Source organism: Miscanthus floridulus, chromosome 14 (assembly GCF_019320115.1).
Source record: "Miscanthus floridulus cultivar M001 chromosome 14, ASM1932011v1, whole genome shotgun sequence".
NCBI lineage: Eukaryota > Viridiplantae > Streptophyta > Magnoliopsida > Poales > Poaceae > Miscanthus > Miscanthus floridulus.
This window is the reverse complement of record NC_089593.1, coordinates 13,765,195-13,787,424: the sequence shown is the minus strand read 5'-3', so window position 1 is coordinate 13,787,424 and position 22,230 is coordinate 13,765,195. Positions and strand designations below refer to the sequence as shown.

Sequence of the window (22,230 nt, the reverse complement as noted above, 5' to 3'; positions counted from 1 at the left end):
AAATGAAGCCTTGTGGTCATATCGGATGTCATATCATGGTGCAACCAAAGTAACGCCTTATCAGTTAGTATATGGACATGATGCAGTATTGCCTTGGGAAATTAAAGTTGGCTCTAGGCGAATACATTCTCAAGATCAGCTGACAGCCGATGATTATAATACTCTTATGAAGGATGAGTTGGAAGATGTGGCGGGTCATCGGTTAAGGGCTTTAGTTAGCATCGAAGAAAATAAGAAAAGAGTAGCCAGATGGTATGACAAGAAGGTGAAGATAAAGGAGTTTGCCGATGGAGATCTGGTCTGGAAACTGGTTTTACCAATTGGGACTAAAAGTTCAAAGTTTGGAAAGTGGTCTCCTAATTGGGAAGGTCCATATCGGATAAATCAGTTTGTTCCTGGTAACGCATATATTCTAGAAACCCTTGAAGGGGTTGTGTTTCCTAGAGCATTAAATGGAAAATATTTAAAGAAATATTACCCTAGTATCTGGATGGATGCATAAAAGTATAAGTGCCGATAACAGTCCTATTGGCTAGAATTATGCAAGGATGTCAATGTCTCATAAAATGCCGATACAATAAACAAGATTACAAGTTCAACAAGGATTGGATAGCTAATATTGCACGTAGGCGAATCTGCTCGGCTTCCTTCATTTCTTTGATATCGTCATCGGCAGTACCCTCCACGGGCTTGAGTTTTTTCTTCATGGCCAAAGCTTTGCGAGCCTAGATATCTCTTTCTTGCTGAAGGGTTTTGATGGCATTGGGTAGCTGGCTTTCTTCTTGTTGAGCATGAGTTAAAGCTGTCTCGATTTCCTTCAATTCAGCCAATAGAGCCATTTTCTTTGCTGATAAATCTAAAATTTTCTGCTTAAGTTCAGCACCCGAAGTCTGCAAGTTGCCGATGCCCTTATGCTTCTCATCGGCAATTTGTTTCAGTTGTAGCATCTCTTCCTTGAGTTGAGCCTGAGCTGCTCTATCGGCAATACGTTGGGCAGCCCGTTGATATTGTAGTTGGCGACTCTCTAAATGGGCTGCTGGGAAGAGTACTTCTTCAACATCGGCAGGGACCTGGCCACGGATTGTTTTGAAAATTGCCTTTGCGGGGTCCGAGTCATCTACAAGTTGGGCGGTATCCTGCTGTAGCAAGTTCAGGAGAGCTTCCAACCTGGACTTAGTTTCTGCCGATATTATTCCCAGTACAAGGGAAGAACTTGTTTCCTCCCCATCATCGTCAGAGATGTCAATAGCGAAGGAGAATAGGCTGTTTGGGGAGTCTTGTTCCTGAGAAAAAGAAAAGGAGGTCGGTTAAGGATAAGTATGAATATTGTAAATCAGCTAGGTTAATCGGTTTACCTGTTTCAAGGCAATTTCCTGTGCTTGACTGGAAGAAACAACCTGGAGTGTGTCGTGTGAGGGATCGGCTGAGCTTGCCGATGGGATGTCCTCTGTGACTTCATCAGTGGTTGGCTCTTGAGGTATGATGACCGATGACATTGGGGTAGATGTAGGGATCGGCATGGACCTTTGTCGTTTTGGCTGTGCCTCGGCATCTGTTAAAGCTTTGCGCTTTGCTTGGGCATCGGCAACGATTGGCTGGGGGGCATCGGCACTTGTTGGTTGTGAAGCTTGGACGTCTGGTACACTTGCCGATGTACCCAATTGTTGCTGCAAAACAAGTGTAAGGTATGATATTTAACGGATAAAATGAGAAGTCAAGAGAATACCTCTGAAGGTTTGTCAAAAGAAGTGGTGCTTGATATCGGAGGAATTGCCGATGACAATCCAGTGGCAGCTCTTACCCCCTGGTGATTAATGTTAATACAGTTTGTAATCGGTATAAGTAGAAATAAACAAGGTTGTTACCTTGAATGCCTTGACCATGGTTGTAGCAGCAGCCGATGGAGTGGCCCTAGCTGTAGCCAATCTGGACTTAGAGGTGATGGTCTTGGTACGGATCTTCTGGTGGGTCAAAGCAGTTAAGGTGGGGGCGTTGTAGCCGATCGGTGATATCGGGGAAATAGGCTGAAGATCGAAGGCTTTCCCACTTTTGCTCACCGATGGTGCTGGGTTGTTAACCTGTCATGAGAGAGTCAGTTACTGGTATATGTAGGGAAAAAGCAAAAAGGAGTTAAAAGAAACTTACTGCGTCGTCAGGGATGGCATATTCAGGGTCGATCATGTGCCGATATGTGTGAGCAGAAGTTGCAAATAGTTGTTCCTTCCACTCTCGCCACCATTGCTTGTATGACTCGGTGATGAAGGATACTGGCGTCCAGGTGGATATATCAACATCTGTGATATCGGCATCGGGGGAGAGTTGTACCACCTTGTTCCAATCTATTCCACAGGTGATTGTTTCCCTGGGTTTGATCACATCGGCAAAGCAAAGTTTGATTGGCAGTTGCCCAAAAGCCAATTGACGGGATACTGCCGATGGGTTGTAAAATTCATATGAAATGTTGGTGTTTTTCCCGCTACCAAATGTATTCACTGGAATTGCCCTGGGAGTAATGATGGCCATCATGAGTTCCTTATCCTGATTCAGGGTGTCATCGGCAAAGTTGAAAAGAAGGGGAAATCTGTTGTCCTCGTCAATATAAGGTACCCAGGCCCTATGATCACGAGAAAGACCATTGTAGAAGTTTTGGAAGAATCTGCCGATCTGGTCTTCATTGGCCTCTGTTCCGGGAAGGACAATTATGGCTTCACCAAAATTAAGGGGTGAGCGTGTTACCGATTCATCATCCCCAAGCACATGGTCTTCAGCAATTTCTCGTGGGAATTGTTGGGCAAAAAAAGTCCCATTGCAAGCGTTTGTGCATATGGGCATTCAGCCACATGTTGATAAACCACCACGGGCCTCCTAGGTTGCCGATGGGTTCGCCAAGCAGAAGTTTCTGAGACACTTGATGAAGAAGATGATAAGTGGAGCTCAGAAGGTATCGGCCAAGAGGAAACCTTACGCCATTAGCCAAAAGTTCAGCTGCGGGGAGGAAGGCGTTGGTTGGTCCTACTGATCGACCACAGAAAATAATTTTTTCTAACCACATATTCAAGAATGTGGCATGTTCCCTCTGGTTAAGTGTCCCAGTCTTCTGGTATTCTTGAATGTATCCCGTCCAACCGCCGATGTTGCGGGTATTCACCCTATATTCAGATTTTCTACCATAAATGGAGCCTTCATCGGCAGTTGAAATATCCAAGCTAGTGAGCATGTGGACATCGGCAAGTGTAGGAGTAGCTGGGCCATGTCCAAACATAAAAGTGTTTGTTGTGTCTGACCAGAAGTAAGCAGCTGCAATCATCATCGATTCATTCTTTTGCATATCGGCAATAGATAACCTAATGCATTGGTCTAATTTCCGTTTTGCCCAGTATACTTGCATCGATCTATTAACCCTCAAGTACCAATCTTTCCACCCTTTGGTGGTTTTGGGCCAAGATCGGAATGTGTCTTTCCATAAATTCAGAGAGAAATTTTGGGCTCTAAAGGGGATTCTGTTAACCTCTGCATTAATCAGATCGGTTGGATCTGGGTTGCCCATTGGTCCTAGGCATTGGACATGCGGCTGGTCGGTTGGAATAACTAATTTGTTGCGCAGTTCCTAAGTTTGAAGGATCCGGAGAACAAAAGAAAGGAAAAATCACCAACTGTATGGATTTGCAAAAACTAGGGGAATCAAAGTAAAGGTAATGGAAGAGGAGCGAACCGCGGGGACGTCGAAGTTGACTGCCATTATCTTGAAGAAGATGAAGGCACGAGCCGGAGACTTGAGGTAACGCTGGAGAAGGGTTCTTGTTGGTTGAGGTCGTGCAGTGGTTCGTCGGAGTCACCGCTGGAAAGAGAAAATGTCAAAGATTGGAGTCTGAGGGTAGAAGACGAGTGTTCCGGAGGAATCTATTTATAAGCCGCTTGGAGTAGGGGTATTTTGGACTTATCTCTATGCCGCGCGCATGTAGGTCGAAGTGGTTCAGATGGATATGGTAACTGTTTGCACGATGATCAGGGGATTGTACAGATGGGTTGATGGCAAGTAATCATGACTTGGAAGAGATATCGGTACAGGATATTTTAATTCTGAAAATGACAGCATTATCATGTTAAGATCTTGCCGATGGGTTATTGTTTCGGTATCTTAACCATAATCAAGGCAAGAGTGGTTGGCGATTGTGCGATATTTACTGAAGTGCGTGAATCAGGATTAGATTTGATTGGATTTGATAACAGATCAGGTTTTGGCTTGGAGAATAAGTTACGGTAATCTGGAGTAAATTTCGGAGCATTAATGGTTTTATACTCCAAAATTGGGGGGCATGTGTTGACACCGTTTTTTGCACGTGTTAAAATGTTCGGAGTGGACTAATCGGCAAGGGGAAAGTTACTGTATACTTTGATAGCCGATGAAAGTCAGCTTGTAAAGATGGTTGCCGATAGCTGGTGATGCCGATGAAGGGAGGCTTGAAGACTACTGCCGATGAAACAGGGAGTATGCTGATGAAGGGAGATTTGAGGACTACTGCCGATGAAACAAGGAGTATGCTGATGAGGGAAGACTTGAAGACTATTGCCGATGAAACAGGGGGTATGCCGATGGGAAGAAGGACAGTGAGATTTCCATCGTAATTAAGGCGGACAGGGAAATAGATAGGAGTTGATTTCCTTTTCTATATTTGTTAAGAGTATGATTCATGTAAGAGTCACGTGTTTCCTTAGATATGGGCTTGGTGTCCTAGTTGTGTTTGGTTGTGTCTCTTTAGATCAGGGTATAAATATGGAGTGAGGGGCTATGTAAATAGACATATCAATCAATATCAAAACAAATTTTTACTCCTATTTGCATCTACTTACTTTTTGGTGACTTCGTCAATTTGCATTATTTTCTCTTTATGAGTTCTCATTGATTCGGCGAGCTGCATCGCTTCAGTGCGACCTTCGGCGATCCTCGAGTTCCGCGTGAGTACCTCTTGGCCGTGACTTCTGGGCGTATCGCTGTTGTCAGGACCAAAGTGCTCGTATCTTCATCCTTGTCGATTAACAGGTCAAATCGACTGGCACGCCTTGGATACCGATTCGGGTATTAGCCCTTTGTGTTTGCAGATCCACTTTTGCATCAACAGGTATGCCACTTTCTCACCTCTCAAACCCAACTCCTTTGAAGGTTCAAAGGGCAAAACATCCCGCCTCTATTTTTGCTATTTCTCACCCTCCAAGTGAGTTAATGGTGCTCAACATGCATACTGTTTCGAGGAGGAAGAAGGGGTAATTAGGGGGGCTATTTTTAGGGGCGGTTGACTAAAGAGAACCGCCTCTGTTAATGCATTTGTAGGAGTCATTCTCATAATGAACCGTCTTTGAAAATAGATCACTATTAGAGATGATTTTGTAAAGAGGACCACCTCTAAAGATCCATTTTTAGGGGCAGTTCTCTTAACGTAACCGCCCCTAAAAATAGACGTCTATCAGAGGCCATTTTCTTAATAGAACCGCCCCTGAAGTTGTATCTTTAGAGGCGGTCATGGAGCTATAGTGCTCACTGGCACGGTTAGAGGCGGTGTGCTAGTTGAACCGCCTTTGATAGAAAAGGGTGGTGTCGCTAAAAATGATTCCTGTAGCAGTGTTGGCGGTTAGATTTGGTCAATAAGGACCACCAACAAGATCCCCCTAGCTTACCCCTTGCTCATCCTGAGCAAGAGCTAAGACATTCGTTGTTGATAAGGAGTTGCTGCAATGCTGATTACAATTCAAGAGTACGATGTCTATAACAAAGTATCCGTCCTTGATTTTAATAAGTTGGCATTTTATCCACCCTTTTACCTTGATCCTTATGGGGCTTGTTGCCTTTCCAAGTCTTCGGCGGTTACAAGATAGAACGGTTTCACAGAACCACTAGTCATTCATTTCTTGATCGACTTTCTTTCCGGAGGTTTTAAGAGTTTTGTAAAATAAAAGTAAGTTCCTCAAATGATCCACTCGATCTCTCATTTGTGTATGATCCTCACCAAAGGCTTTTGAAATTGCCTTTCTTTTCATCCTACATTCTAAGGCTTTTTGTGGAGTTTTGGGTAGGGATGAAAGAGAGGCATACTTGCATCACATAATATTGCTAAGTCAAAAACCGAATCCAAGGATTTGTAATTCATACACTTTGATCAAGATTATGCAAGTGAGTGGAATGTTGATTTTTTTCTAACTCTAAATATTTTTTTGTATTCCTTTGATCATGACTCTCTCTTTTTGATAAATGCCTTTTATTTGAAAGTATGGGCTATCTTTCTCTTTCTTTTCTTCATGCTTTTTAGCGTGGGATTTTTTTTCTCATGCTCTATGGCATGCATTTTTTCCTCTCATGCTTTTTAGGCATGGATATTTTCTCTTCTCTTTTTTTTTCTTTTTTTAGCATAGCCCATACTTTTCTTTTGGCATATGAAAATTTTAGAGAGAGACTCATGATAAATGAATGTGAATGGAGTATTTATTTGGTGGACGAAAAAACATGTTTTTGCACAATTCTCAATGTAAGAGTCAACATTTTATTTGTGAGTATACGTGAATCTTGATCATAGGTGCATGACAAGAATCTCAACAACGGTCATAAACAATTTGACAAAGCTCAACATGATAACAAGCAGCATATGACTAAGGTTTTGTATTTTGTATAGTGTCATATGGCCTTGGTAGGAATTATCATCATTGAGGAACTTTTTATTTTTGCATTTTTAAAATAAAACTCTGAATGTCAAGTTTCTCTTAGAACAAAGTCATAGCAAATTCCATTTGTACTATATCATAACTTGCAACAACTTAGAAAAGGATCATGTATTTGCAACCCACAAGTTTTAAGTTTTAGGATGAGACATTTTTAGCCAATAAACTTAAATCTTGGGGAATATTAAGTTATAAACTAGGCACAGATGAATTATAAAATAGAGCAACTATTCATCATTTCAACAAAGAAGAAACTAAACATTCTTGCTACACATATGTGGAGTGGAATAAATATTATTTGTTGTTTTATCATATTTGATTTTTAAAGCTAAATAACAAATAAATGCATGAAAATAAATGTGAAGTAAAAGATACAAGTTACCTCTGTGGGGATCCTCCCCCAAGCTAGCCCGAAGTTTACGGTCCTTTGGCTATTTTTATTATAAGGCAAAGGCAAACTCATGGGTTGATTTTATTTTAGTTATTATTATTATGATTATTATGATTATTTATATTTATTATTATTATTATTATTATTATTATTATTATTATTATTATTATTATTATTATTATTATTATTATTATTATTATTATTATTATTATTATTATTATTAAGGTTCACCAAACAAGTTTTCGTCTCTACTGTCATCTTGAAGACTTACCCTCATGAAGATGATAAGTTTCTGTAGGGGTTAGTCCATATGATCAACCAAAATCTATACTAGCAGTTTTGATTCAATAATCAAACTAGACACCATGTCTAATCTGATCAAGGTAGGCTATTTGACCTAAGCACCATGCTTAAATTAAAAAGCCTATAGAAGCATGATCACTACATCCAAACTTCAAACTAAGCACCATGCTTAATTTAAAAGATGTATAACCAACACTCCCAAAACAAATCATGCTAGCATAGAGAGAGAAAGCATGAAAGGATAAACAAGAATCATCCAACGGAGGTGAAAACATTGAATGGTACAAGAGAACCATTGGCTTTTTTTACAAGATAAACGGAAAAGGGTGAGAGCGCAAGATACACGTTACCTTGTGGGGGTCCTCCCCCAAGCTAGCTCAAAGCCTAAGGTTCGGGGTTTTACCTCTGTGTTTTCTGGGTTTTCCTGCATGGTTAGGATATGGTAGATCACGAGCGGGCTTACCATCGCTCGTGATTACCGCATTGACATTTTCAAATGAAATCTTGAGTTGCCCCGAGATCATTTCAAAATTATAAGCAGGAATTGTTGCAGCAATTTGAGCTAGTTGGTTTTCAAATATTTCATTAAGGCTTAATTGACTTTTGAAGGAAAAGTTTAAGCCTTCTAAATTTGAATTAATGTTTTCAAAAAAATTCATCGTTAGATGCAAGTGTCTTAATTAGGTTTTCATTTATTTGAGCTTGCCTTAACACAAGATCTATCAGAGAAGGTTGATTCGAAGAATTTGAATAAGCATAGTTACCTTCCTGATATTGTGGTGTGACTAATTCCACCCTGGATCTCCTTGTGGACAGAACACATTGTTGTCATTCAGCGCATCTTCACAGGTCTCAAGGCAGTCGTTCCCCAAGTGTCCGAAGTTTCCGCACACCTCGCATGATATATGCGAGTAGAGTGATTGGACGGTACCATGTTTGTCCAAGCGTTTTATTAAGAGATCCAATTTTGCGGCCAGCATATCCGTTTCCTCCATTGGGGTCTGTATTCACTCCAACCCTGGTTGGAGACCATTTCTCAATGAGAGTCATAGCTCCGCTAATTGTGAGTGAAAAGAAGGCTCCTCTGACAGCAGCATCTATGTGGGCTCTAGATGTGGAAGTTAGCCCGTTGTAGAAGTTTTGAAGGATCAATCAGTCTTCCATCCCAGGGTGTGGGTAGGAAAGGATGTGTTCTTGCAGCCTCCCCCACGCTTCTGGGATGGATTCTAATGCTGTCTGCTGAAAGTTTGAAATTCTTCCACAAAGGGCAATGGTTTTGTCCATTGGGAAGAACTTCATGAGGAATGTCGTGGAACATTTATTCTATGTGTTGACAGCTTCCTAGTCCTTGTAGAACCATTGTTTCACCCTCCCCCAGAGGAAGAACGAGACCAAGCGGAGTCTAATTACCTCTGATGAGACACCCTCCATGATGACAGTGTCGCACAGCTTCAGGAAGTGTTGGAGATGTGCGTTGGTGTCCTCGCTAGGCAATCCATAGAATGGATTTGCCTGCACCATCATGATTAGGTCGGTTTTCAGTTCGAAGTTCACATCGCCCATGTTGATAGTGGGCCCAACGGGCACATTGGCAACAATGGGGACGAATACTCGCGTAGAGTCTTGTCGGCCATGGTGTTCGGTACAGATGGTGCTTGGATGACGGGTTCGGTTGTCGGCGGCGTAGTGGAAGGAGGATCATCATAAGGTCAGGCCTTCTTTAGGAATTACTCCGGATTCTCGGTGAAGGTTGTTGGCAAGTCGAAATCGTCTTATACTATCCTATTTTCATCCACAACAGGAGAAAACAAGCAAAGTTATCCTGTTATGAACAATGGCTATTACCCATGCATATTATCATGAACATGTCCTAATAGATTCCTTTAACCAGTGCCTTCCCCGACAACAGCGCCAGAAATGCTTGTTGGCATTTCTAAACGCAATCACCAAGTATGGAGTTTTTAAGTCCATCCCCGGCAACGGCGCCAGAAATGCTTGTTGGCATTTCTAAATGCAATCAACAAGTAGGAGTTTTTAATTCCATCCCTGGCAACGGCACCAGAAATGCTTGTTGGTGTTTCTTAGCATCACTGCTAGGATTTGTGTTACCTAGCAATGGCACTAGAATCGCCATGATGATATTTCTGAACACATGCAGAAATACTCCGCAAGCGTACGAATATATCATTATAGCATTTCACCTGAAAGTATTTTCGGGTATCATTCATTTATATTTCCCCAAAGGAAGGCATTGTGTAAAAGTCTCTAATAAGGATATGGACAAGATAACATGGCTGCATAGTAGACCAAAGTCCATAACAGGGGTAATTGCGGATAGATATTGGATAGTGTGACACACACACTCAAGCCAATCTCAAGGATAAAGATAAAAGAAAGAATAAAGCATAAAAGAATAAACCTAAACTGAAGCAGGCTTATCTTGTATAGCTCTGCTAAGATGAGCAGATCATACAAATACATGAATATCTAAGGGTAGCGATCCTAAGTTCAGATAGCTTTGCTCACTATAAACTTACTTCGGGCACCGGATCACACCTGGTCTGCCAGGCGAGGCTGGCCTGTAGCTCTGCGTCGTATCCGAACATGGGGGATTATGAAAGACGGATAGGGCTGTCACCACCTGCTGCCTACCCCTCAACCGGAGGATACGAGGCAAATGAAGGTAACTTCTAACATAGACACCATGTCTACGCTATTGGTTACTACTCTAACGGTGGCCAGGAACTTCCATTTTTATCAGGAGTCCTCTTACTAGAGCATCTGCCACGGGGACAGATGACGAACCCGCAAGAATATAATGACGAAAACTAAACTTAAAGTAGAACCTACTACCTCAATTTAGGTCTTGGTCTAAACATGTGTGTATGAAAGATTAAACATAAAGTTCTATATGCTAAATGAATAACATAAGAACTTAGCTCTAATTCATAAACATAGCTATATTGATAATATGAGAGAAAAAGCATCGAAGAATCCTTAATATTATTCATACCAAGAATTCTCCAAAGTATAAGCTTTCCAATGAAGCTTCTTGCCTTGCTCCAAATAAAACTACTAAGAATAGTAAAAAGATACAAGTGTTGGAGAGAGAGGCTCTTGTGTGGTGTGCATTTTGAAGGTGAGCACTACCCCTCCTTTTATACTAGTTTGTGGTCGGTTAGGCCAAGGTAAAATAGGAAACTACTCAAAACCGACCCTAGGCATCATCAATGCACCGCCTGACGAAGATGGGCCCGAGAGGCGGTGGTGGGGGTGCGGGCCCTGGTGCGACTGCACCAGGGTTGGCTCCCCTCACCACCTTCTTTGCGTGGTCGGTTTCTGAGTTGGTCTGGGCCACTACTACGTTGGTGTTTGGCCTAGATTTGCATGGTACATGGGCATTTCTTTTATTTGCCTTGAGCGGGTCTGCGTTACGCTTTCTCTGATGGCGCACTTTGATCACATTTTCCACGTATTCCAGATATATGTCCAGCAAAATACTGATTCTCCAATACATGTGGAATTGTGTCAATATAAATAACATGTGTACAAGTTTGCTTAGTTCTCATGTTTTTGTATCTTATTTGGCGGTCAGATTTGGTCAATAAGGACTGCCAACACTATCTTGATTAAGCAGGGAATTATAAACCTCAAACATCTTTGCTTCCTTTTGCTCCTTTGCAGCCTTCAAATTTGCATTTGATATCTGAATCTGTGCTTCTGTCACCTTTTCATGCTCCAACTTGCAATCTTGCTGCACCTTGACAATTTTCTCAATGTTGTCACCAAGGATGACAATTCCTTCCATAATATTTTCCTTCTTGCGCTTTCCATTGCGCTGGCCATTGCTGCTTCCCTACCAATGGGACATGATTCTTCATCTAGAACATCAACTATTTCACTCTTGTTTTCTCTCACTTGAAACTGTGCACACCATTTCGGCTCATCTTTTAGTATCCTCCACCAATGCACCAACGAGAAAGGCTTTCCAAACCTTTTTGCATACATCTTCTGTGCCTCATCCTCCAGCATGTCGTCGGAGTATCCGTTTGTATTCACGTTAGTTACCGTAGTCCAATAGCCATTGAAATCACTGATCGATGACTTCAGGCATGACCAGTAAACCTTCAATTGGTTTATTTCCCTTGTACGCTTCCCATTCCCTTTCTTGTTAAACTCATTAGTGACTTCCTTCCATAATGTATCACCTTTCCTGTCATTTTCCTTAACTGGGTCTTTAGAAGCATTCAACCAAACACTGGCCTACAAAATACAAAATAAGAAAATATGAACAAATCAAGTATTGTACCAAGCACTGGCCTACAAAATGCAAAATAAAAAAATTGTTAAGTGATTACTAGTCTCTATTCCTCTTCATGACTCCAATATCTTTTCTTTGCCGGCTTATTTGCCTCGCTATTGTCCTCTTCATCAATGTCAATATTCACCGTCTCCTTTGTTGAAGTGCCTTGTTTCACAGCTTGCAGTTCAATAAGTCTAGAGATACATCAAGCTGTAGAGATACATAGCTAACAACTATTGCAGCTAAAATGCAGAAATCAACTACTCGCAGTTCAAGTACAGAACGAAATTCAGAGATGATAAATTTTCATTGTAGTAGTTCAGAAAGTATATAGGTCAGCAAGTATATAGTATATTGCAAAGGTGTCATACCATGGATTTGGGGCTTGCTGGTTTCCAGGTTGAGATGGAAAATTTGGGGGTATGCCCCCATCCTACTCCTTGCGGTGGCCGTGGCAGCACAGTCGGCGCAGCAGGGGAAGAAGTCGGCACGCACCAGGGGCTGAACTAGACGGCAGCGGAACCAGTGGTGTCACTGGGGCAGAAGTCGACGACGTTAGCGGTGGCGGCACCGGTGACGAAGATGGACGTGACGAGGGCGCATGCGAGGACACCGTCTTCATGGCCAGCCGGCTGCCCCCGCGTCCTTTCCCCCCTCTACCGGATGTGAGCCGCCTGGAGCTCTCATGGGGCACTGGATCCATCGACGCTGCTAGATGGAATCGGAAACGCTCGGCGCTGCTTGGGAGTAGGGGGCGCGAAGCAATGGGCGGAGGTGGAGGGGGGGCAGGAAGGATTGGTCGAAGTGCAAGAAGGATCGGGGCCGAGGCGGAGTAGCGCGCGTCTGGAGCGCCCCCCCCCCCCCCCCCCCCCCCCCCCCCACCACCACCACATCAACGCGAGTGTCATACGCTCTCCAATGACTTGGTTACGGTGCCCAGGTTTCCTCCCCACGAAACATTTTCATTCTCTCTCCTTCTCAAATCATGCAAAGATTTCATTTTTGCTGTTGTGTCACCTTATTTAATATATATAAAACTCCAATGAAATGCTCATTGAGACTGGCCTAACAAGAATTGTAATAGGAATTAATGCCAAAGGAGTAATAAAGGACAAATCAATCTTACCAATATTTTTTAATTTAACTTCTCCTGCCGCTCCCCTAAAGAGCACCATGCATGCATTGGTTTAGTATTCTTTGAAACGAAATCCTCTTCACTGAACCAGTAGACAATGCAAGAATGCACCCTAGCTGCTAGTACATACATACCCTAATTCAAAAGTTAGATGAGAACGAATGGTAATTGAGAGAGCATGTCGGTAGGGAAGAAAAATTAAACATGCAGCTGGAAGCACGACGTACTCACTGGCCGACCAATGGTATAGCCAGGACCCTGGAGGAAACTCGTCGTGGCAAATAAACGTCGTCTTGTTCCATCGACACTCGCGATACCGCACCTACAACATTCGCCGAGTGCCCGTCGATGTCGATGCCACGTGAACGCTCGGAAGACGAGTGGGCATAGTGGACATGGAAGTCCAAATGTGATCAGAGTCACCTACGTACGTGATCGGTGAATGCATCCTTTGCATGGGTCAATAAACTGAAAAGGCAACTGGCACTTACGTACACTAATTGGGCTGTGTATAGGCCTGCATCGCGGCCAGTTTATGGCTCACCCGAGGCATATGCATGCCATGCCATAGCTTTAGCATGGGCCAACACTACCATTTTTCTCTAGGGAAAAGTCCATTTCACCTCCTTGGACTATCTCGAAGTTTAGTTTCTTCCCTGAACTTTAAAACCGGGTAAACCACCTCCCTCAACTTTTAAAACCGTTCATTTTACTTCCCTGACCCAGTTATAGGGGGTTTTCAAAGGTGTTTTTGCCTTTTGTCTTTTTTATTTTTTTGGCTAAATATTTAAAAAATCATAGTAAATCACAGAAAAATTATAAAATAGAAAATCTAATTTTGTTGGACTCCACATGAGTAGATCTACACAGTAAACATATAATTTAGTATAATTTAGTACAAAGTTTTTGTTGTAGCTTTAGATATATGCTTTTCTGTAATTAATTCATAGCTGCAGTTTCTATAGTTCAATTATGGTGAAATTTTTAAGGTGGTCTAATTATTGTATGCTTTAACTGTAGTAAAAATTTCATACACAATATACTGAAAATTTTTACTACAATTCAATCATATAATAATTAGTGCATCATAAAAATTTCACCACAATTGGACCAAAGAAACTGCATCTTTGAATTAATTACAGAAAAAGCTTATATCTAAAGCTACAGCAAAAACTTTGTACTAAAGTATACCATATTATATGTTCAATGTATAAATCTACTCATGTGGAGTCAGAAAAATAGATTTTCTATTTTATGATTTTTTAAAAATTCAGCCAAATAAAAAAAAAGACAAAAAAGCCTTTGAAAATCACCTATAACCGGGTCAGAGAGGTAAAATGAACGGTTTTAAAAGTCGAGGGAGGTGGTTTACCTGGTGTTGGGAAAACTAGACTTTGAGGATAGTTTAGGGAGGTAAAATGGACTTTTTCCTTTTCTCTACCATGCGATTCATAGCCTAGGGAGGCATCATAGCTGTTTTAATCGCACATTTAAGGCCCAATTCTGTTTGGCCAATAACCGTTTTGGGACCTAATGTTCATGTGAGCCGTATCACGTATGGTATCTAAACATGCATGGAGCTATGTATACTTGGGCATCTCTAATGGACAACTCTAAGCTAGTATCAGATAACATGTGGAAGGGAGAGAGGCCAAAAAGCTTTGAACTAGCACCTAGCGGGAAGAGAAATAAAGAAAAGCTAAGCTCTTTGCACATACTAAAAATATATGAGAAACATGGTATCTCTCTCTCTAGACAGGAGCGAGAATACATAAATAAAACATGTGGCCCACATAGGATGAGATGGATCTAAGAGTCGGTATCTAACTCTTACTATTATTAGAGGTGTCATCTCTGGCAGGTCCTACTTGAGCCGTCAAAACCAAATTTGATGAACAAAAAAAAAAAGGCTCCACTGGAGCCTCGATTAGAACCCTAAAAATGGGAGGCCCCTCAAATCTCCCTCCCGGCCCTCATTTTCTAGGGACCCTCCTCTAGCCCCTCAACCGACACTTGTTTTCCTCCAGCAAGCAAGAGGAGTCGTGTCTTTTCCATCCACATCCGATGTCCCCTGCATGCTCCACCATCCCTGGGAGGTCCTTCCCTCGGCGCGGCTCCCCCAGCGACTCAGCGAGGCTCCTCACCTTGGTGGTGTGACTCCCCTCCCTGCGGCGGCGTGCCCCTTTCCCAGGCGGGTCTCCCTCCCTACGGCGTGCCCCTCGCAGTGAGGTTGTCCGCCTGTGACTGAGATCCTTCCCCGGCGTGGCTCCTCTCCCTAGCTCCCGTCCTGTCCCCTGGCGAGGTCCTTCCCCGTCCTAACGAGACCCTTACCCGATCCTTCCCTGCCCTAGAGAGATCCTTCCCCAGCGCGACTCCTCTCCCCAGTGCTCTTGTCCTGTCCCCAGTAAGGTTCTTCCTTGTCCTGCGAGCTCCTTCCCTCAGTGTGGCTACTCTCTCAACGCCTACTCCTCTGCCCAGGTGAACCCCTCCTTAACAATGAGGTCATCGACGCTCCTCCCCATCTCGGTCATAGCTCAATTGATTGGAGCGAAGGTACATATATGGCCACAGGAGGAGAATGAAGAGTAAATCTCATATGTCGGTAACTACTGAAATGGATCTGCGAGCTGTTATTATAGTAGATGAAAAAGAACCTAAAAATTGGAGAACCCTCCGATCAAAGGTAGGAACCCTAATTTAAGTGAAATTGCTCTTAGACATTACCAAGAGCTAACGCTAGCATCTAAAATAGAATGTCCTCCGCTAGACACAATTGGATTTATCAATTAGTAGCAGTACTATTTGGCGTGAGTGATGGCTCTAGCATGGAGGAAATAGGATAGCCTCCACCAGACACAATTACTACCTCGATCTATTTGGTTTGGGTGGTCAGATCTATCATGCATCGCTAGCTCTTGTGTGCATGATCTACCTGCAGCTCCGCAGTCGTGCAGCTGCTCCTACTCTCGTACATCAGGTACGTGTAATAAAGTTTTTTTTAGCATAGTGTGTAATAAAGTTTAGAACACATCATCATTGAGCAGAGGGCAGCAGACGACGACCCTGCGTAGGAGTACTCGTCTCCTACAGTGTACGGGACCGCTGGGTGATGGTAGGTAGGCAGGACTTGTTCGTGTCACGACGACGACGAGCCTCACCGCCATTAATACCACTACCTGCGAGGCGTTGGGGAGGTTGGCACTTGGCAGCACGCCGACGACGACGGCCGGCCAACGGTCCCAAGGGTAGCCATCCACCGACAGCAATACGTACGTATAAACGTATGGCGTCTGCGTAGGCGAAACACCTGCGTCCATGCCTCTTTCTCTGTGTATAATATATACTGGCATAGCGAATATGCTCATATATATGCCGCGGTAACACCACCTATAGCTTGTTGTGTAATTATCTGGATCTACCAAATTAGATGATAATAAACTAATTATTTTCATTAAATTAATTAATTTAGGTTGAACCAAACCGTACTTTAATTGAATCAAATAAATTCCAAGATCTATAATAAATATTAGGTGTAATGAATGATTAATTTTGTATGTAAAATAAACTAGTGATTTTGTGTATGCACCATTTTCTTGAGGACAGTGTATGCACCAGTTGTATCACATACATGCGTGTGCAGGCTCAAGCTCAGTCAAGCCACAACACAAAGTGTTGGTCTGTCCCGTCACATGGCCGCCACACGCCCAGCGCACGTGTCTATACTTTGCCGAGTGTTTCATTGTAGTTTGCCGAGTGTTTTTTGTTAGGCACTCGGCAAAGTTTAATTTTGCCGAGTGCTATATGTTTGCCGAGTGTTGAATTCAAAACACTCGGTAAATAGGATATTTGCCGATTGCCCGATGGAATGCACTCGGCAAACCCTCAGGCACTCGGCAATTATACTATTTCCGGTAGCGAGGATGATCTTGAGCCCAATAAAACAGTTGGGCTCAGAGGCATGTTCCTGTGAGTTATTAATTTCAGTTGGAATCAAGGGTGGAGATCAAGCTTGGAAGGTAAAGTAAAAAACCTTAGCCTCTAGTGCTTCAGCTGTTGTAGCTAAGAGAGAGGGTGGAGAGAGTAGAACACAGGAACACCACAACGTGACACAAGGGAGGAAGAAGGAGAAGCAAATCTATCTAGACCGCGTGTGGTGGTTCTAATTGGCCATCTTCAGGCCGGTGATCGGAGGCTCAAATGTGGTTGGATTGGCACCAAACTTGATGAGATCGTTCCTCACTTAGATTACTTTGACCTGTTCAGTTGGTTGAAGGATTGGTTGAGCATAGCATTAGATTTGAAAGGGGTTTTATCAGTTCGGGTTACTACAGGATAGAGCAGTTTTGGTAGATGATTGTTTTGCGTAAGTGAAGCCTAGCTCAAATAGTTGGATGGGAGGTGTGGTCATGCACCCAACCACTCAGGTTCAAGTCCTCTTTTGACTGAATTTAGGTGCTTATTTCTCTTCTTAATGAAAAACCACCTATTTCCTCCTAGGTTGGATCTCGTTTTTTTAATGATTGTTTCGGGTGGTGAACCAGAGTCCGATTGAGCTAAAACTTGGTCGGTGGTTAGAGGACTTGTGGATCTATATGCCTACCAAAATGGGACTCGTGGATCTATATGCCTATCAAAATTCATGCACAATTGATATGTAGTTTGTTAGATATGAATTGATATATTGAAGGAGGATAAAATCTGTGACTTCTCTATTTGGTTGTTATCATTCATTTTGTTATAGAAGATTGTAGTTGTAGTTGATGCCAAGTTTGTAATTCTCTAGATAAGACTCTTTATATCCATTGTTGATTATAGTGGAAGCTTAGAGTGAACCGTTTGATCCCATAATTTTTACTCCTTACCTAGAGAAGTTTTTTCACGTACGTCGTTATGCTTATTGTGCGTGTGATTGTTGATTCCACTGCTGATCTGTTAGTAGATGTTCTTGCGATGACTCATTGCAAGACGTGAGACTAATTGTGTATTGTTTCTATCTTTCATCCCAACAATAAGTGCTGCCACGTCAATGAAGGTCTTTTCTTTAACGTCTAAGCAGTAATCGCTGAGGGATGGGAGAGGGCGAGTGAGGGATGAAAGAATTTTGCTTCTTTTAATATTATTACGATACAGATATAGATTATTTTCATCAAAATCTATAGATATAGGTTTATGATTTATATCTACACATACTACACCTACACGTAGAAAGCTAGGACGACATGGACGATGGTGAGCGGAGGTATGGGCGTACGTGCTGTCTTCCACTTACATGCGCGTGCTACAACGGCCTTGTCTAAATTTATGGTATAAAGTTTTGGGTATCATATCAGATCGGATGTTATATGAGGTGTCATATTGGGTGTTCGAATACTAATAAAAAAATAAATTACAGAATCTATCAGTAATCCGTGAGACGAATTTATTAAGCCTAATTAATCCGTTATGAGCACATGTGTACTGTAGCACCATATTGTCAAATCATGGACTAATTAGACTTAAAAGATTCGTCTCGTAAATTAGTCACAAAGGCCCCGTTCGGCTTATCCCATATTCGGCTTGTTCGGCTTGTTTTTTCAGCCGAAACAGTGCTTTTCTCTCACAACAATTCAGCCAGAACAATTTTTTACAGACAGTTTCAGTCAAGATTCAGCAAGCCAAACTGGGCCAAACTGTGTAATTAGTTACTTTTAGTCTATATTTAATATTTCATACATGTGTCTAGATATTCGATAGAATAGGGAGTAAATTTTTTGGGAGGAATAAACAAGACCTACAAGTACGAGTAGTACGTGGGTAGGTGCTGCATGTATGGAATAGTACATACTATATGATAGGATGGGCATCTCAAATTAATGTAGGGTACATATAGAAAAAAAATATTGGAGCACTTGAAAGCAAATATAGGCTGTGTTTAGTTGGGTGAAATTTAGAAATTTGGCTACTGTAGCAATTTCGTTTTTATTTGGTAATTATTATTCAATCATGGACTAATTAGACTCAAAACGTTCGTCTCGTGATTTCCAACCAAACTGTGCAATTAGTTTTTTTCATCTATATTTAATGCTCTATGCACATATCGTAAGATTCGATGTGATAGCTACTATAGCACTTTTTGAGAATTTGGTTGGGACTAAACAAGCACAATATAAAGCAGAGGCATGTGTGGCACCGCGATCGGGTCTCATGCATGCATGTGAAAACATGTGAAAACAAAATGCATTGATTCGTTCAGGAACACGGACACGTGAAGATGTACTACCGCGGAGTGGCGCACGTAGCATGCATGCATCAATCTTGTACGTACAGCCAAGAAAATAAAAATAAAAATAAAAATAAAAGTATATATTATAGTTATATCATTGTTTTTAGAATTTATTTCATAAATGCATCATTATCTCATAGTAATATATATCTGATAATTTGGGAGTATACAGTGACGGGGCGTGCAGCCCAAGAGGGGGGGGGGGGGGGCATTTTGCAAGCATGTGCTGAATAAGAAGACAACCTGCGGCAGTCCGAGAGCTTTGTAGGCTGGCAAGAGCTCTGTTCCGGCATGCCAAGTGCAGAGCCATCTACGGTAAGAGATGAATAGCCATGGAGACAATGCCACTCTGAAGAAGAAAAGCAGAAGGGAGAAATGGAGACTGAATGTGGATTGCGTTGTTTGCCATGTCTACGGATGGACTGATTGCTTGCTAGCTGTTATGACTCTGTACTATTATTAAGTCATGGCCTTGTATTTATATTTCTATTCCCTCTTAACAGTATGTGAAATTTAAAAAATTTCGAGAACCAAGGGGGGGCCATGGCCCACTATGGCCCCCACGTAGCTCCGCCGTTGGGAGTATATATATGTAGCCTTTCAAGTTTGGAAGGGTAGAAGCATGCAACCGATTACTCATGCGTCAACCAATCTTTCCATACAAGAACTCATCTCAGTTACTATTTGAATTAAGCAATGAACATGGTATTTTGATAGGACATATTAATGAACAAATATATTAAAGATATGACTTGTCACAGGTTCAGAAAAAAAAAGCTTGAGACTCTCATTTTTGGATGAGTCTCATGAAAAGAAACTTTCTTGAGTTTGGGAGCTTTCAGGTCAAAGGATGGTAATCAAATCATGTCATGGGAAGATACCTGGTTAGGGTACCAACCACTAAAATCCCAATATCTAACTTTATTCAACATTGTTTGTAGGAAAGAAGCGAAGGTTCGAAATGCATTAAGCTAAGTTCCACTTAGTGTTGAGTTTAGAAGGGCAATAGTGGAAAACAAGCTACTAGAATGGAACCACCTAGTAGCAAGGATGGCTAATATTAACCTGAAACAGGGTACTGATAATTTTGTTTGGATTTTACATAAAACAGGTTTATTCACAGTTAGCTCGATGTACAACTACCTAATCAGTAATGGCTTAAAAGTATCACAAGTATTTTGACGACTTAAGATCCCTTTGAAGATTAAAATCTTTATTTAGTTCTTTAAAAGAGGGGTTATTCTCACTGAGGATAACTTGGCAAAGAGGAATTGGAATGAAGTTACGTCCTCCTGTTTTTATAGCAAACCTGAAACCATCCAACATCTCTTCTTTCATTGCTCACACGCCATGTTTTTATGAGCAGTGTCGGTGTTTTCGGACCACGGACGAGTAAATTTCTGTTTGCGCGTCTGGCTCGGATGGTGTGCTCAAAGGACACAAGGGTTTATACTGGTTCGGACGGAACATCCTTACGTCCAGTTCGCTGCTGCTCGTGTTATCGGCACTTGGTTTGCAGTAGGGGTTACAAATAGGCGAGAGAGGGAGAGGATCCCAAGTCTCTGGTGGAAGGAGTGAACGGGTGCTGAGAGCTTCCTTGCTGCTCAGCCGTGTGCTCATGTCATGCTCTTGTGTTTAGATCTCCCCTTTCATGGGGCACCCTGCTTCCCCTTTTATAGGCGTAGGGAAAGCGCGGGTTATAAAGGAGGAAAAGAAGAAGAACGAGAGAGAGAAAAAGGCTTCCAGGGTTGCCGGGTCCTTCTTCTCCTTCATACGGGTCCTGCCGATCCTATAGATGTCAACAGGGATGGCTCCATGTCGTGGCCCTATTCATCACTGGCGCCATGCGTAGGCGTCATCTGTCGGTCATGGTGTTCCACTCCATCCTAGCGGACGTCGTGGTGAACTGACGCGCCTGTCAGCGTCCATAAGAGGATTAGGCAGAACAGCACCGGCACGCCCGACACTGTTCTTGATGTGAATCCCCAGCTATGGTCCATTATGGCCATGGGTTACATCGAGGCATGCCAGCATCTTCCCTGGCGTCAGAGTTTTGACCTAGGTCCATACGCTTGGACCTAAAGTGGTTGGTGGCAGTATGGGTCCCCGTCGAATGAGACAGAACCCGTGTCCTCGAGGTCAGGCGAGATGGAGCCCATTACCTTGGGCAAGACAAAAACCACGTCCTTGGGGTTAGGCGAGATGGAGCCCGCACCCAAGGGGTCGGCCGAGACGAAGCCCGTGGCCTCAAGGTCGGCCGAGATAGAGCCCGCAACCTTGGGCGAGACAGAACCCGTGTCCTTGGGGTTAGACGAGACAGAGCACGCACCTAAGGGGTCAGGCGAGATAGAGCCCATGGCCTCGAGGTCGGGCGAGACGGAGTCCACGGCCTTGGCGTCGTACGAGACCTTTTAATACGTCTCGAGCCATTCAGGGAAGTCAACGTGGGTGCTAACTTCCTTGCTTTGGGTATCCCTACTATCGATACCCAACAGTAACCCTGAGCCTGTAGAGGAATAGAATACTCCTATGGATGCTTTTTCGGACGGGAGGACTCTAAGGGCCTTGGCCTTCTTTTTGTAGCCCGCGATGTGTCCTGGTAGGACGGTGATTCCCTTTTGTCACAATCGGTCTTCTTGGGGGCATGTAACCATAGGATTTGGGAGGTCAAAAATATTTTTCTTGATTCCGGTCCCCTAGGATCCGATCGGTCTGCCATCGTACTGTGATCGCACGTTCGGTCTCCTTGCGAGTCCAACTTCCCTCGAGCCCCCACGCGTAGCAGGGGTCCAGTCAAGGGTTGGCTCATCTTTGTGATCATCATCCCTCAAGCATTTTTTCGATAAAATAGAGGGGCCGAGCCATACCACATTTTTCCTCGATGGACGAAACATGTTGCTCGATGAGTTGCTAACGGGCTAGTCCGAGTGGGGCCCTGGCTTCCCGTTCGCGGGGGTCCAGCATGGGTCAGCTGATGACCGACTCCAGACTCTTATGGCCAATCCATATAGTTCTTGGGTCCATTCAACCGGTTCCAAGGGCTTGTTGCCTTTCTTCGAGGAAAAACCATGGACTAGGAACTGACCAAAACTCGAACATGGGCCGGGATGCCCGCGGCGCTTGTGCAC

The 22,230-nt window shown here is 43.0% G+C and overlaps 1 pseudogene; it reads right to left on the bottom strand.

The window, feature by feature from the left end:
* Positions 1 to 11,003: 11,003 nt before the first annotated feature.
* LOC136503074 (uncharacterized) lies at positions 11,004 to 12,408 on the bottom strand (annotated as a pseudogene).
* Positions 12,409 to 22,230: the final 9,822 nt, after the last annotated feature.